Source organism: Phyllostomus hastatus, unplaced genomic scaffold, assembly GCF_019186645.2.
Source record: "Phyllostomus hastatus isolate PE091 unplaced genomic scaffold, TTU_PhHast_1.1 phas_contig_41, whole genome shotgun sequence".
Lineage (NCBI taxonomy): Eukaryota > Metazoa > Chordata > Mammalia > Chiroptera > Phyllostomidae > Phyllostomus > Phyllostomus hastatus.
In genome coordinates, this window is record NW_025333876.1 from 6674787 (window position 1) to 6688692 (window position 13906).

Here is a 13906-nt window from a genome sequence, read left to right on the forward strand (position 1 = left end):
AAGGAAATTCAACCAAGGCTACTTTACCCAGAAAGGCTATCATTTAAAATTGAAGGAGAAATAAAGAGCTTCCCAGCAAGAAAAAGATAAAGGAGATTGTTACCACCAAACCAGCATTGCAACAAATGTTAAATCCTTGCTTTAAGAAGAAGGAGAAAGAGGAGAAGGAGAAGGAGGAGGAGAGGAACTAGAAGAGGGAGAAGAAGGAGGAGGAGCAAGAACAACAGAGGAACATAGTTAAAAAATAAAAAGGATAAATACGTATCTATCAATAATCATTTTCAACATAAAGGGGTTAAGTGCTCCAATCAAAAGACAAAAAGTGGCTGAATGAGTAAGAAAACAAGACACATATATGTGCTGCCTTTAAGAGACCCACCTCAGAATGAAAGACACACAGACTAAAAGTAAACAGATAGAAAAAGATAGTTGATGCAAATGGGAAGGAAAAAGAGCTGGGGTAGCCGTACTTATATCTGACAAAATAGACATTAAAAGCAAGGCTATATAGTAAGAGACAAAAATTGACACTATATAATGATATAGGTAACAATCCAAAAAGAGGATATAACTCTAGTAAACATTTATGCAGCCAACATTGTAGCATCTAAATATGTAAAACAAATTTTGATGGACATGAAGGGAGAGATTGACAGAAATACAGTCATCATCGAGGATTTTAACACCCCATTGACTTCAATGGATAGATCTTCCAGGCAGGAAGTCGACAAGGAGACAGCAGTCTTGAATGACACACTAGATCAAATGGATTTAATTAATATCTTCAGAGGATTTCATCCCAAAGTAGCAGAACATACAATCTTTTTCAAATACACATGGAACATTTTCTGAGATAGACCATATGTTAGGACACAAAACTAGTCTCAATAAACCTGAGAAGATTGAAATCATATCAAGCATCTTCTCTGAACATTGTGCTATGAAAGCAGAAATCAATCACAAGAACACTGAAATATACACTACAACATGGTAGTTAAATAAGATATTATTAAACAATGGGTAGGTTAGCAATACAATCAAGGAAGAAATCAAAATATACCTTGAAACAAATGAAAATGAGAACACACAAAATCTGTGAAACACAGGGAAAGCAGTCCTAACAGGGAAATGCATAGCATTGATCTAACTTTACACTTACAGAAACTAGAAAAATAAACACAAACAAAGCCAAAAATTAGTAGAATAAAGGAAACAATAAAAATCAAGTAGAAAAAAATGAAATAGTCTAAAAAACAACTTAAAAGATCAGTGAATCCAAGAGTTGATTCTATGAAAAGATAAACAAGGTTGACAAACCTTTAACCAGACTCATCAAGGAAAAAAGAGAGAGGAGCACTGAAATATATAAAGTCAGAAATGAAGAACAAGTATCAATTGATACCACAGAAATATAAAGGATTATAAGAAAATATTACAAATGTATGCCAACATATTGGACAACCTGGGTGAAATGGATAAATTCCTAGAAATATACAATTGCCCTGGCTGGTGTAGCTCAGTGGATTGAGCGCGGGCTGCGAACCAAAGCATTGCGGGTTCGATTCCCAGTCAGGACACATGCCTGGGTTGCAGGCCACGGCCCCCAGCAACTGCACATTGATGTTTCTCTCTCTCTCTCTTTCTCCCTCCCATCCCTCTCTAAAAATAAATAAATAAAATCTTTTTTCAAAAAAGAAATATACAATCTTCCAAAACTAAATAGGAAGAATCAGAGAATCTGAATAAACAGATTACACCTACTGAAATTGAGACAGTAGTCAAAAAACTCCCAACAACAACAAAAAAGTCCTGAACCAGATGGGCCTCAGATGAATTTTACCAAATAATCTGAAAAGAACTAACACCTCTCCTTCCCAAACTATTCCAAAAAAATTCAAGAGGAGAGAAATGCTCAAGTTCATTTTACAAGGCCAGCATTATCCTAACTCCAAAGCCAGATAGACACTACAAACAAAATAAGTTGTAGGCCAATATTCCTGATGAATACATATGCTAAAATCTTCAACAAAATATAAGCAAACCAAATACAACAATACATCAAAAGGATCATACACCATGATCAAGTGGAATTTATTCTGACAAGGCAAAGTTGGTAGAATACTCACAAAATAAATGTGATACACCACACAAACAAAATAAAAGATCAACACCACATGATCATATGAAAAGATGCAGAAAAAAACATGTAATAAAATCTAGCACCCATTTATGATGAAAACACTCAGCAAAGTGGGAATGGAGGGAATATAACTCAATGTAATAAAGAATATATATGACAAGCCCATGGTCAGCATCATATTCAATGGGCAAAAACTACAAACATTCAAGATCAAGAACAAGACAGGAATGTATGCTTTTACCACTCTTATTCAACATAGTGCTGAAATCAGATAAGAGGAAATAAAGGCATTCAAATTGGAAAGAAAGAAGTAAAACTGTCATTATTTGTAGATGACATGGCACTCCATATAGAGAATCCTAATGATTCTACCAAGAAAGAACTAGAACTGATAAATGCATTTGGTAAAGTAGCAGGATACAAAATTAATGTCCAGAAAACAGTTGCATATTTATATGCCAATAATGAACTACCAGAGAGGGAAATTATTTTCTTTTTGGCTGTAACTGCCATCTTCCAGTAATTTGCCAAAATGACTAACTGAAAGGAAAAGAGGAAAAGTACTCATTATATGTTTTCTAGGCCTTTTAGAAAACATGGAGTTGTTCCTTTAGCAATATATATGCAATTCTACAAGAAAGGTGATATTGTAGATATCAAGGAAATGGGCACTGTTCAAAAAGGAATGCCCTACAAATGTTACCATGGCAAAACTGGTAGACTCTACAGTGTCACCCAGCATGCATTGGGCATTGTTGTAAACAAACAAGTTAAGGACAAGATTCTTGCCAAGAGAATTAATATATGAGTTCAGCATATTAAGCACTCTAGAGTCGAGATAGCTTCCTGAAATGTGTGAAGGAAAATGATCAGAAAAAGAAGGAAGCCAAAGAGAAAGGTACCTGGGTTCAACTGAAACATCAACCTGCTCCACCCAGAGAAGCACACTTCGTGAGAATAATGGAAAGGAGCCTGAGCTGTTGGAACCCATTCCCTATGAATTCATGGCATGATAAGTGTGGGGGAAAAAAAAAGACTTTTATACTGATAAAAAAGGGGGGATTAAGAAAACAATTTTATTCACAGTTGCTTCAAAAAAACAAAATACCTAGGAATATATTTAACCAAGGATGTAAAAGACCTGCATTTGGAAAATTATAAGACACTAAAGAAAGATATTAAATAAGATACAATAACTGGAAGCATATAATTTGTTCACAGGAAAAATTAACATCATTAAAACATCCATACTATCCAAAGCAAACTGTAGATTCAATGAAATTCCTATCAAGATACCAATGACATATTTCACAGAACTAAAACAAATATTCCAAAAATTTGTGTGAAACCACAAAAGACTCCAAATAGCAACAGTAATTTTTGAGAAAGAACAAAGTTGAAGGGATCATACTACCTAATATCAAATTATATTATAAGGCCTTATTAATGAAAACAGCATGGTTGGCACAAAGACATACAGATTTTTAAATATATTTTACTGATTATATTATTACTCCCTCATTATTCCCTCCCACCCTGTAAGCCCCCTCCCACCAGCATTCCCCCACTTCAGTTCATGGCCATGGATCATACATATAAGTTCTTTGGTTTCTCCATTTCCCATACTATTCTTAACTTCCCCCTGTCTATTTTGTACCTACCATTTACGCTTCTTATTCCCTGTACCTTTCCCCCCATTATCCCCATTCCCCCTCCCCACTGATAACCTTCCATGTGATCTCTATTTTTGTGAATCTGTTTCTGGTCTACTTGTTTGCTTAGTTGTGTTTTTTTTTTTGGGGGGGGGGGTAGGTTCAGTTGTTGATAGTTGTGAGTTTGTTGTCATTTTACTGTTCATAATTTTGATCATCTTCTTTTTCTTAGATAAAGCCCTTTAACATTTCATATAATAAGGACTTGGTGATGATGAACTCTTTTAACTTGACCTTAGCTGGGAAGCACTTACCCACCCTTCTATTATAAATGATAGCTTTGCTGGATAGAGTAATCTTGGATGTAAGTCCTTCCATTTCATGACTTTGAACACTTCTCTCCCACCCCTTCTTGCCTGCAAGGTTTCTTTTGAGAAAGCAGCTGATACCCTTGTGGGAACTCCTCGATAGGTGAGTTCCTCTGTCTCCTTTTCTCTTGATACTTTTAAGATTCTCTCCTTATCCTTCATCTTAGGTAATGTAATTATGGTGTGCCTTGCTGTGTGTGTCCTTGGGTCCAATTTCTTTGGGATTCTCTGAACTTCCTGGACTTCCTGGAAGTCTATTTCCTTTGCCAGATTGGAGAAGTTCTCCTTCATTATGTTTTCAAATAAATTTTCAATTTCCTGCTCTTCCTCTCCTCCTTCTGGTACCCCTATGGTTTAGATGTTGGAATGTTTAAAGTTGTCCTGGAAGTTCTTGGACATTTTTTTTGAATTCTTATTTCTTTATTCTGTTCTGGCTGAATGTTTATTTCTTCCTTCTGCTCCAAACTGTAGATTTGAGTCCCAGTTTCCATTCCTTCACTGTTGGTCTCCTGTACATTTTCCTTTACTTCACTTTTTATAGCCTTCACTTTTCCCTCTGTTTTGCCACCATACTCAAACTCTTCTGTGAACATCCTGATTACTAGTATTCTGAACTGTGCATCTGATAGGTTGGCTATCTCTTCGTCACTTAGTTCTTTTTCTGGAGCTTTGATCTGTTCTTTCATTTGAGCCATATTTTTTTTGTCTCCATGTGCCTGTTATGCAGTAAGGGGCAGAGCCTTAGGTATTTGCCAGGGTGGAGTTACCCACTTTGCTGCACTGTGAAACTGTATGTGGGGAAGGGGTCCACAAGGGGAAAATGCCACATGCTCAGCTCTTGGCCAGTTTGCAGTCACTTCCTCCACTACCCACAAGCAAATTGGGCCCTTCTGGTGCTGATTCCCAGGTGGGTTTGGTTTGTGTACATTCTTGAACTCTGTGGTTCTCCCCAGTGAACTCTCCTGCTTCCTCAACTCCCACAGGTTTTTTCAGTCAGAGCTCTTGAGGCTTTATTTCACTGTGATGGAACCCAGGGTTACCCAGTGTGTCTCACTCCCCAGTTGCTCCTCCCATTTTATCTGCAGACAAACATAGAACTGCCCAATCCTCCAGCCCCCACCTCACCCAGTCCACCAGCCACTGGCTTGCCAGGCATCCTTTCTGCCCCAGCTGCCCATCTCCACTGCTCCTACTGGTCTGGATGAATGTTTCTTCTTTAACTTCTTGGTTGTCGGACTTCCATACAGTTTGACGTTCTGGAAGTTATGTTTCTTTTTGATGTTAAACTTCTTTCTGTCCTTATTTTGGTTCTGCAAGAAGGCAAAGTGTATCTACCTATGCCTCCATGTTGGCTGGGAGTCTCCAGACATACAGATTAATGGAACATAATAGAGAGTCCAGAAATGAACCCACACCTACCCCTACAGTCAATTAATATTTGACTGAGGAGGCAAAAACATACAATGGGCTAAAGATAGTCTATTCAATAAATGGTGTTGGGAGAATTGAACAGATATGTGCAGAAAAATGAAACTAGACCACTTCATATGCTACTCACAGAATAAATTCAAAATGGATTGAAGGCTTTCATGTTTGACTCAAAGCATAAAAATCCTAGAAGAAAACATAGGCAGGTTGATCTTGGCATTGCTTGTAGCAATATTTTTTTTGATATATCTTCTCAGGCAAAGGAAACAAGAGAAAAAATAAACAAATGGGACTATATAAAACTAAAAAGGTTTTGCACAGCAAAGGAAACCATCGACAAAATGAAAAGACAATCAACTACATTGGAGAATATATTCTCCAACACATCAGATAAGGAGTTAATATGCAAAATTTGTGAAGAACTTATAAAGCTCAGCCCCAAAATAATATACAAAACTATTAAAAATGAGCAAAGTGTGTGAATAAACACTCCTCCGAAGAGAACATACAAATGACCAATAGACATATGAAAAGATGCTCAACATCACTAATCATCAAAGAAATGCAAAGTAAAACCACAATGAGATATCACTTCACACCTGTCAGAATGGTTATCATCAGTAAATCAACAAACAACAAATGCTGGGGAGGATGTGGAGAAAAGGCAACCCTAGTGCACTAATAGTGGGAATGCAAAATGATACAGCCACTATGAAGAACAGTATGGAGTTTCCTCAAAAAAATTAAAAATGGAGCCTGACTAGTATTGCTCAGTGGGTTGGACATCATTCCACAAACTGAAAGGTTGCCTGTTTGATTCCCAGTCAAGATATCTTCCTGGGTTGCTGGCCAGGTTCCCAGTTGGGGGTATGCAAGAGGCAGCCAATGGATGTTTTATTCATGAATGTATCTCTCCCTCTCTTTCTCCTTCCCTTTCCCACTCTCTGAAAATACATATTTAAAAAAAATAAAAATGGAATTGCCTTACAATGCAGCTATTCTACTTCTGGGAATTTATCTGAAGAAACCCAAAACACTAATTTGAAAGAATAAATGCATCCCTATGTTCATTGCAGCATTATTTACAATCACCAAGATTTAGAAGCAGCTCAAGTGTCCATCAGTAGATGGGTGGATAAAAAAGCTATGGTGCATTTATACAATGGAATACTGCTCAGCAGAAAAAAAAATAAAAGAAAATGTTACCCTTTGCAACAGCATGGATGGACCTAAAGAACATTATGCTAAGTGAAATCAGCCAGTCAGAAAAAGACAAGTACCAAATGATTTCACTCATATGTGGAATCTAATGAAAAAAAAATGAACTAACAAGCAAAATAGAGACACACTCATAGATAGAGAGAAGGCTGACTGTTCTGGGAGGAGGAAGGAGGGGTGGAGTGATAGAGCAAAAAAACAAAAAAGAACTCATGGACACAGAGAACAGTGTGTCAATTGCAGAGGGGAAGGAGGATGGGTAGAGGTGGAAGAGGGTATAGTGGAAATAAATGGTAATGGAAAAAATACTAAAAAAGGAACTATTAAAAGAAACGTAAAAAATAAAATAAAATAAAAATGGACAAATTCCTTAAAAAGATATTTCTCCAAAAAAAGATATATAAATGGCAAATAAGTAGATTAAAAAATGCTCAATATCACTAAATATTAGGGAAATTAAAAATCAAAATCACAATGAGAGACCACCTCACACACAATAGGATGGCTACTATCCAAAAAAGGTAGAAAATAACAAGTATTGCAGGAGATATGAAGAAACTGGAATGCTTCTGCACTATTGGTTGAAATGCAAAATGGTGCTACCGCAGAGGGCAACAATATGGAAGTTCTTCAAACAATTAAAAATAGAATTAACCCATGACCCAGCAATTCCACTTCTAGGTACATACCCAAAATAATTGAAAGTAGAGTTTACAAGAAATATACATACACCCATGTTCATAGCATTATTCACAGTAACTAAAATGTGGAAGCAACCTAAGTGTCCATCAACAGATAAATGTTTAGGCAAAATGTGGCCTATATACACATGGACTATTACACAGTCTTAAAAAAAGAAATTCTCAGGGCTGCTGGTCAAGATGGTGGCTCACCTCCTCACACAACCACATGAAAACTACAACTAAACTATAAAATAACTATCACTCAGAACCATCAGAAATCAAGTTGAATGGAAATCTGACAACTAAGGAATTAAAGAAACCACATCCATCCAGACTGGTAGTAGTAGCAGAAACACGGAATGGGATGGTCCCACAACCACGTATGATGGATAAAAATTTGGGAAAGATATCTTCAGAGCAAGGAGTCCCACCCCACATCAAGCTCCCAAGCACAGGTTTCCAGTAACAGGAAGGTAAGTCCCCATGACTTCTAGCTGCAAAACCCAACAGGGACTGAGTCACTGGAAGAAACATCTGGAGTCCCAAGCAGTTCCTCTTAAAGAACCCACACACAGACTTACTCAGACTCACTCCCTCTGAGCTCCAGCACTGGAATAGCAGCTTGAAAGGCACCAGTGGCATAAGGAGAGGAACTGAATTGTCTGGCTTCAAGGTGAGAGCTGGGGCACAGCTTTTTCCCACACAGAAAGGTGGGCAGAGACCATTGTTCCTTTTCTGAACCCTTGCCCCACAGAGCTACAGAGCCAGCAAGTGGATACCATGTCTGAGGCTCCATCAACCTCTCTAACACTGTTTGCCCCACCCTAGGGATCCCCTAAGACTCCATGCCAACCACTTATGGACCTTCCCAAGTTGTTAACAGTGAGTTTTTTGTATGAATGGCTGGTCTTCTCTTATGCTTCACAACTTCTTAAATCCTATTCACAAAGCAACAGCCAGCCTCAGTCAGCCTCCAACCCCAATTCCTCTTGCTAATAGGCCCCAGGCCTGGCACTAACAGCAGCCAGCCTAGATTCTCAGCTTGGTTTCACCTGGGAATCTCCAAACCCAGCACAAGTAGCAGCCATCACAGATTACTTTATAGCTCATGCGGGGTGGCCCTATGCAGAACACAGGCTGGGCCTGACCTTGGCCTGCCCCACCCAGGAAACCCCAGAGCCTGCACACACAATAGATAGCTACAAACCATGTCAGAGCACGACCACCCTGCCCCTGCACAGCTAATCCTCCACAGAAAGCAGAGGCTGGTCACTAGTAGCCACAGCCAGTGCTTGCAACTGACCAGCCTGGGTGAACACCTCTCTGACTTGTAAACAGCAATCAAGGCTCAAATACAAGAGGGGGATGTGCTCATCAGCCCACATGAAGGATGCACCTCAAGTACCCAGCTTGGGTGATAGGGAAGCTGTGCCACTGGATCCTACCGGACACCTACTACATTAGGCCAAGCTACCAAGACACAGAGTCATAGCAGCTCTACCTAATACATAGAAACAAATACAAGGAGGCTGACAAAATTAGGAGAAAAAGGAAAAGAAACATGGCCCAAGTGAAGAAGCAGATCAAAACTCCAAAAAAACAGCTAAACAAAATGGAGATAAGCAACCCATCAGATGAAGAGTCCAAAAAGCTGGTTATAAGGATGCTCAAGGAACTTAGTGAGGACCTCAATAGCTTTAAAAACTCCAGTCAGAAATGAAGGAAACACTAATTGAAATAAAGAACAATTTACAGGGAATCAACAGTAAAGTGGATGAAACCAAGAATCACATCAATGATTTGGAACATAAGGAACCAAAAAACAACCACACAGAATGACAAGAAGAAAAAAATAATTTAAAAATGGTGATAGTATAAGAAGCCTCTGGGACAACTTCAAGCATTCCAACATTTGCATCATAGGTATGCGAGAATGAGAATAGAAAGAGCAAGAAATTGGAAATCTATTTGGACAAATAATGGAAGAAAATTTCCATAATTTGGTGAAGGAAATAGACATGCAAGTCCAGGAAGCACAGAGTCCCAAACAAGATGGATGCAAAAAAGCCCACTCCCACACACATCATAATTAAAATGCCAAAGGTTAAAGATAAAGAAAGAATCTTAAAAGCAGCAAGAGTAAAGAAGTTAGTTACCTACTGGAGAGTCCCCATAAGACTGTCAGCTGATTTCTCAAAAGAAACTTTGCAGGCTATAAGGGATTTGCAAGAAATACTCAAAGTCATAAAAAGCAGGCCTACAGCCAAGATTGCTCTACCCAGCAAAGATATCATTTAGAATCAAGGGGCAGAAAAAGAGTTTCCCAGATAAGAAAAAACTAAAGGAGTTCATCATCACCAAAGCATTACTATATGAAATATTAGAGGGACTTATCTAAGAAAAAGAAGATGAAATCTATGAACAATAAAATGACAATAAATACATATCTACCAACAATTGAATATAAAAGACAAACTAAGCAAACAAGAACAGAGAAGAATCATGGATATGGAGAGCATTTTGATGTTGGCCAGATGGAATAGGGGTTGGGGGAGAGATGAGGGGATTAAGAAGTACAAATAGGTAACTATAGAATAGCTATGGGGATGTAAAGTAGAGTATAGGAAATGGAATAGTGAAAGAACTTATACACATAATCCATGCAATGGTGTGGGGATTGCCTGAGGGAATGGGTGGGTGCTGGGTAGAGGGGAGCAAAAGGGGAAAAATTGGAACAACTGTAATAGAATAATCAATAAAACGTAATTTAAAAAAGAAAAGAAATTCTTAGAATGGCTATTATCAATAAGTCCACATAAGACAAGTGTGGGCTAGGATGTTGGTGGGAATGTAGACTGGTGCAGCCACTGTGAAAAACATTACGGGGTTTCCTCAAAAAATCAAAAATAGATCTGCCTTACAACCCAGCATTTCCACTTCTGGGGATTTATCTGAAGAAACTCAAAACACTAATTTGAAAGGATATATGCACAGCTATGTTCATTTCGACACTATTTACATAGCCAAGATATGGAAGCAACCTAAGTGCCTATCAATAGGCTAATGGATAAAAAGTGGTGGTACATATATATACAATGGAATATTACTCAGCCATAAAAAGAATAAAACCTTACCATTTGCAACAGCATGGATGGACCTAGAGGGTGATATGCTCAGTGAAATAAATCAGTTAGAGAAAGAAAAATACCATATGATTCCATTTATATGTGGAATCTAAAGAACAAAATAAATAAACACAATTGAAATAGACTGATAGACACAGAGAATGAGGTCATGGTTGCCAGAGGGGAAGGGGTTTGGAGGACTGGATGAAAGAAGGCAAGGAATTAAAAAGCACAAATTGGTATTTACAAAATAGTCACAGGAATGTGAGTAGGTCATAAGGAATATAGTCAATAATAATGTGATAACTATGTATAGTGCTAATTGAGTACTGGAAATATCAAGGGGAACACTATGTAAAATATCTGATTGTCTAACTACTATGCTGTACACCTGAACCAATACAAAATAAAACTAAAAGAAAAAAAAAGAAGGAAATTCTGACATATGCTACAGCATGGGTGAACTTCGAGGACATTATGCTCAGTGAAATATGCCAGTCACAAAGGACAGGAACTGTATGATTCCACTTATATGAAGTGCTGAGAGTAATCAAACTCATAGAGACATTTCTTTTAATGTATAATGGTGGTTGCCAGAGGCTGGGGAGGAGGAATTGGGAGTTAGTGTTTAATGAGGACAATTTCAGTTTTGCAAGAGGAAAAGAGGTCTGGAGATGGACAGAGGCAATGATGGTACAACAATATGAATGTATATAATACCACTGAACCAGGCATTTAAAAATGTAAATTTTATCTTAGGTATATTTTATCATAATTTTTAAAAAGATAATGGGATGTGTGCACAGGTCCAGGAAGAGACCGTTTGGGTTTGCCTGGAGGATTTCACTAGGGAAGGAATAAAAGGCAAATTTGGCATTGTGGACTTGGACCAGATGTGCAAAGCCTTGGATAACAGAACATACTGGCAGTCCCAGTTTGGACTGCAGGTGACACGCAAAGATGGGCACTTTTCCCTGGCAGGAGCAGATGAAGAGAGAACCCAGGTGAGCTAACCAGCACTGGAGATTGTGTGTGAGGTGTATCTGAAGGCCAGTGAAGCCAGGGATTGAGGAGCTGGCCATGAGGTCTGGGTGGGAAAGGGTGAAGCTGGGAAGGGCACAGGCAGGGAAGCTGAGAGTCTCCGAGGTGGGTGAGGAGATCTAAGTGAGTGGCAGCGGTGAAGTCACATGGACTGAGCTCTGAGCCCTGTGGGGACATCAGCATTTGAGGACAGTGCCCAAGGTGCAGTGCTATCGGGAGAAACTAACTTGGCCCAGAGTAGGCCATTGCATTCCCAGGGGACCCTGTGTAAGTAATCCCAAGGGATGGAACAGGTCCCATGCTTTCTTTCAGGTGCTGACAAGAGCTACAAACCTCATCAGTGGAATGTCTCCATAAGAGACTGAAGAATGTTCCCCTGTCTCAACCCCAGAGATGGAAATGGTGACAGAGAGACAGTACTGTCAGGAATGAGGCAAAGAAGAGCACACACCACTGACCTGACAGTGTCCCTAGCACTTGGCTTGCACCGACCTTTACTGACCAGCCTCCAGAGTGGGTTGTGGAGGTGGCTCTGGGGACCTCTGAGAGGGTGACCATTAAAGGGCTGAGAAATCAGGAGGGTCACCCCCCAACTCCCACTTCCCCAGCCCCTGGTGGCCACCATGACACCTTCTGTCTCTTTGAACTTGACTCTCCCAGGTGCTACATATCTGACTTAGGAAATAAAAGGAGTTTCCTAAAAAGCTCTGAGCTTGATTCTTTGTCTTAGAAACTCAGCTTCTTGCAGTGGCTTGGAAAACTGACCTATTCTTTGCTTTGAAGATTGAAAGAATGCAGTGTGTGTGTCCATGACTCTTTGGCCAGGAATCCCCTGAACAGAGCAAGTGCCAAACAGAGAGGAGCCTCTGGGCAGCAGCAGAGGGAGCACACTCTACTGTGACGTGACCCATGAGGTGGGCAGAGGTCATGAGACATCTACTTCCTGTGGCATTGGGGAGATCATCCAACCACACTGGATCCTCCTGAGGTGATGGTCAGGGTCAAGTGGGCATGAAGACTCAGAGTCTTCCAGAAATGATGGGACTCAAGCGTGGATGAATAAAGACAATGAGGAAAACCTAGGGGGTCCTTCATGGCCATAGTGGGTAACAGAAGAGGGTGGCTATAGACTTCAGCCAGAGAGTGTTGGCCCTGGTTCTGGGCAAGGGTGTGGGAAGTAAGAGGATCATTGAGGGAAGTCTTGATGAGGGGGTATATGGTCCCCATGAAGGAAGGACCCATGGCCCATGAAGAGGGTCTGTCTGGCACCGAGTTCCAGAAGGCACTCACATGGCACACTGGGAGAGTCACTCAGCTCGTGCTGTCACTCTGGTCCAGCATGCCTCACAGTCCCACCTCTCCCTAGAGAAGTTCTATTTCTTCTCAGCCAGGCTATGTCCAGGCTTTGTTGGAATGTCTTCACCCCAACTGCCTGAGGCAGAGTGAACCACTCCTGCCTTTGTTCTGTGGACACAGATCCAACAGACACTGGGTTTTCACAAACTTGCACTTAATCATAGGTCTTTACTAGGGCTCTGTGGGGGGCTTCCTCCCAAGTTCAGAACAAAATGAGAAGATACAGGATGGGCAGATGGAAATCATATGTTAGCTTTATAGAGGCAAGATAAAGTGGCTTTTGATGCCTCTTTCCAAAATTGATGGATTAGCTGCCTGCTCACTGCCTGCTGACCTCTACCGCAGGGGTGCAGCCTGACCAATCAATGGACCCCCCTGCCCAGAACAGGGCAGGCCAGAGCCACACTGGAGGGACCAGAGGGCACTCAGCCTCTCAAGCCAGTACCATCTCCCAAACTCATAGGTGAGTGAGATCTGTCCTCTCATGGAAAGGGGGGATGAAGGAGAGGACAGGAGGGGAGCAATAAGGAGGAAAGGACAGAGGGAGGAAGGGAGGAGCAAGGAGCACCTTGAGGTCCCACTCAGGCAGGAGCACCCTGGTGGGAACATGAGTGCAGCAGCAAGGCCCACCTGGACTGTCTTCTGCTGTGTGAGAATTGCCGTCTCACTTTTTATCTGAATGTAAGCTTTCCCCAGCAGCACCCTTGCCTTCCTCACCTTGTTTTAGGCATTTCATGGAGAATTGGCACCTGTTACTACCCAGGATGGGGTTGAGCAAGCAAACGGGAAGGAAGTAGGAATAATCCTTTCCAGAACTTAGGGTTGGAGATGCCTGCATCTCCCATTCTCTGGCTGCTAGGATGTGGGCCCGGGGTGCTCTGCTGCCTCCTGAGAC

The 13906-nt window shown here is 40.5% G+C and overlaps 1 pseudogene; it reads left to right on the forward strand.

Moving 5' to 3' along the window:
* Positions 1-2669: 2669 nt before the first annotated feature.
* On the forward strand, positions 2670-3162 carry LOC123822746 (annotated as a pseudogene).
* Positions 3163-13906: the final 10744 nt, after the last annotated feature.